The sequence below is a fragment of the Austrofundulus limnaeus genome, unplaced genomic scaffold (assembly GCF_001266775.1).
Source record: "Austrofundulus limnaeus strain Quisiro unplaced genomic scaffold, Austrofundulus_limnaeus-1.0 Scaffold5, whole genome shotgun sequence".
NCBI lineage: Eukaryota > Metazoa > Chordata > Actinopteri > Cyprinodontiformes > Rivulidae > Austrofundulus > Austrofundulus limnaeus.
This window is the reverse complement of record NW_013952407.1, coordinates 1,540,329-1,544,310: the sequence shown is the minus strand read 5'-3', so window position 1 is coordinate 1,544,310 and position 3,982 is coordinate 1,540,329. Positions and strand designations below refer to the sequence as shown.

Below are 3,982 nucleotides of genomic sequence, written 5' to 3'. Positions count from 1 at the left end.
GTGTTGTGGTTGAACCCACACTGAAGGTCCCATTCTCCCAACGCTGCACAGGCCACAGAGAAGATGCTCACACTCACATGTTACTCATATTGTCTCCCAGCCACACTTTTAACTTCAAAGACTCGCTCGCCCTCGTGTCTCAGGAGGAATGGAGGCACCAGAGCAGCCAGCCCTCTCTGCTTTGCCYCGGTTAACTATGGCTGCAGGCTGCTGCACCTCACCCTGCCTCCTGATAGGTAGGGTGGTGCAGGGGTGGTGGAGAGGGGCTCTCAGCCTCCTCTGTCCCTTCATTGTGCATCTTCCACAGGTTGGTTTGGTATGACAATTACAAAAAGTGCGTTCAGGAAAAAGCAGCTGTCATAAACAGAATTTGGAATTGCACGACTTTGGTGGAAATCATCAAACACAAAATAAAAAGAAAAAAAAATGTTTTGAACTTTCCAAGTTTGTGTGGTGAATTTGTTGGCACATTCATGCACTGCTCAGGTCTGAAGAGGGTCCTCCCCTGCTGAAATGGTGATGTTCAGCTCAAAGGAACAATGTGCTGGATTTACTTTATTATGAACAAAGCCTTTGTCTGAGGTGCTCACATTCTGAACGGGGGTCCAGAGTCCAAGAGCAGCTTTGAACTATCAGGTCAAAGACATCACAGAGCCGACGCACTGCTTCACATTCATCTTGTATCTCGCACAGGAGGTCCATCACATTTGTCCTTTTGATTGTCCTCTGTTTCTTCAAAGGACTGGCTGGAACCATAGGTCATCTGGAGGCTTTTATGTAGAAAAGAACCCTTCTTATTTACTCGTCCCTCCATGGAACAGCGATGGTTCCCACTTGTTTGCATGGCCCTAAAGAACTGGGATGTCTCTTTACATCTAAACAACAGATGACATTGAAAAAACAACGAAACATCAAACTTCGATTAAAAGATAGAAAAAAGGCTTTAGCCATATCAATAGAAGGGTGGGCTTAAATATGAAACCCTCTGTCATGAAATATGCAAAGCAAGCCCACCACAGAGAATAGCTGAAAACACAGGTTCTTTTGATGTTAAGTCCTTTGGTTGTGCATGTCTTCATTCAACTTGCCTGTGGATGTTTTAACCTTCTGTAAAACTTGCTGCCGCACCTCGCTCTCCCTCTCTACATCAGAGTAATGTGGATCTGCACTTCTGCCCATGATTTTTATTTCATGAACACTGTGGTTTTCTTTGCCAAGGTTCAGGAGCACCCGCCGTAGCATTTTCTATTCTTATTCAATATCCTTTTACGATTGTTGCTAATAACATCCTCAGGTGCTTTGTTGGCCTCATAGGGTAGCATTCATTGTTGAATGCACTTTTTATAACACTTGACAGCTTTTGACATAGAAAAATAAACAGTAGCATATGGAAATTAGGGTTGGGCAATATTGGCAAAAAAATTAATCACGATTAATTGTGGTATTTAGCCAATAATAATTAATTTGATGATTAATCCCCCGGAGTCCCTGGACACCCTTATGTCCTAGTCACATGATCAATTTATAGGGGAAAAAATTGGCTCTTCGTAAAAATCTGTTCCAAATTGTGTCAAAATTACAGACTTCAGGCTAAACATCAAACTTTTAATTGTGTTAATAGATAAATAAATTACAGAACTTTTTTTAATGTTTGTCATATTTGAATCAGAGAGGAGCACCAAGTGGTTAGTCTGCCTGCTGGCATTAATCATATTAATCGTTAAGTGCCAAAAATTAATCGAGTAATGTTTTTCTGATGATTAATTGCACACGATACGATTTTGCCCAACCCTAATGGAAATGCAAAGGTTTTGTACTTTAAAAAGATAATCTTTGCTTTTTTGTATCTATTTTTGTGCACAGACAGATGCTTTTCTTCATCTCTGTTTCGAACAAAGTAATACAAATGGGGCGAATGATCAATAAGCCACGGAACACGTATCTTTTGACTCCGGGCTGTTATTGCACAGATGAGCCTGTGTGTGTTGTGGTGCAATATTGACCGTCAGAGTTTTGATGATCCAGTCTCAGATGAGAGGAAACGTATCAGAGCATCGAGCATCGCGGAGGGGAGATGAAACACAATGCCTCACATGGTAGAGCAAATAATTACAGACAAATATTGTCTTCGCTGCATCTATCCCCGTCGTCTTTTCCATTTAATGCGCTGAGATTTCTCTGTGGAAGTGTAAGGACCAGGCAATGTCCCAGCAGTTGATCCGGGCACCACTGGTCTTATAAGCTTTTAACGCTCCAGAAGAGAAAGTCAGGACTGCTTGGTATTCACTGGACATAACAAGGCCTTTGATGTAGCCAGTATTCTTTTTACTCACCAGAAGCATCAACATTTAATGAGACCTGATATCAGCCTTTTTAGGCGCTGTGAATATTTTAGATAAAAGCAAATTGTGTCCACCAGCACCGGCAGACGTAGAGGTGGTCAGAGGTTCGTTGTCACCTGCGCGTTCTCTGTGATACGGCGCCGGAGCTGTGCCTTTGTGCAACGGGCTGTGTTCATTAAAACAGACCCATTTCACTCCCTGTTAATCAGCGAGCACACATGTCATGGGAGCACAGAGCCTGCAGCCAAAATCTGGTGCATAATTTAAAACCGCAGGTCAGGCTGTGCAATGAGTGTGTATTATCTCCACAAAGATGCATTGCAGTTCGATCCTTCCATTTTTACTTTACGTCTTGACGCACAGCTCATACTGGAAATAAACTTCAACATTTATTGTTCTTCAAAAAATTACGTATTTAGTGTTGTGTTTAAATTAAGACCTTAATGGAGACCCGCCCCCCATTCAACATCAGTCTAACAATTTCTACATCTGTCAGTGTGCGGGATAGATCGTGTGAGAGCGTGTGCAAGAAAGTGTCACAGTGAGCTGTGACTCTGCAGGTGTTTAAACTGTGGTGATGTAATTGGTCACAAGGGGAATAGAAACAAGAGCTCCACAGTCCTTGATTTGATCCCTTGGTTATTGATTTCTCAGTCTGCTTCTAACAGAAATAATTGCCACATGTAATGTATTATTCAATTACAAGACACTGCTCTCAAGTTTGGGTTTGATGGTCCTTTTTGAATCACTGAGACCTATAGATAATTCAGCACTGTCAGCCCATTAAGCAGCGCGAATATTAAATGGTATGCGTTAATCCTTCCTATTTATTAGCAGCCGTGATATTCACCAGAACTCAAAGTTTCCCCATTTTCAGCCTTTGTATAGTTGAAGGGAGTGGGCTTAACTTTCCAGGACTCTGTTATTGTGACTTTTATATCAGTTTTATGTAGAGGTTTTGTTTCAAACCAAGTTACAAAAATAAAAGCCACATTATTGTGCTTTTAAGAAAATGACAATTTATTAGATATGTATTTTATGCTATGCCTGGCTACTCAAGTGCAGTAAGTATTTTTAATTCTGACCATTTACAAGGATTATTGACYAAAGTCACACCCACCCCCCAAAAAAGTAGCTTGAGCTGGTTTAAGAGTGGGTTAGACAATGAAACTGACACACCTGGTTTTAGACCATAACATCCCTTTCAGACAGCTTCCTCTTGTGTCCACAGTTAATCCTGTTGGATGTGGTTGGTCCTTCTTGGTGGTATGCTGATATTACCCTGAATACTGTGGCTCTTGATACATCACAAAGACTTGCTGTCTTGGTCACAGATGCACCAACAAGACGTGCACCAACAATTTGTCCTCTTTTGAACTCTGGTGTGTCACCCATAATGTTGTGTGCATTGCAATATTTTGAGCCAAACTGTGCTCTTACCCTGCTAATTGAACCTTCACACTCTGCTCATAGTGGTGCAATGTGCAATTTATGAAGACTGGCCACTAGGCTGGTCCAATTTAGCCATGAAACCTCCCACACTAAAACAACAGGTGTTTCAGCTTCATTGTCTAACCCCTATACATACATACATACATACATACATACATACATACATACATACATACATACATACATAC

General features: G+C 41.4%; 1 long non-coding RNA gene across 1 annotated transcript in view; it reads right to left on the bottom strand.

Annotated features, from left to right (window-relative positions):
- Positions 1-456: 456 nt before the first annotated feature.
- Positions 457-3,982, bottom strand: part of LOC106530268 (uncharacterized) — a 4,728-nt gene continuing 1,202 nt past the window's right edge. The window contains exon 3 of the long non-coding RNA XR_001311754.1: positions 457-875. This is a non-coding gene — a long non-coding RNA (uncharacterized LOC106530268). The remainder of the gene's footprint in view (positions 876-3,982) is intronic.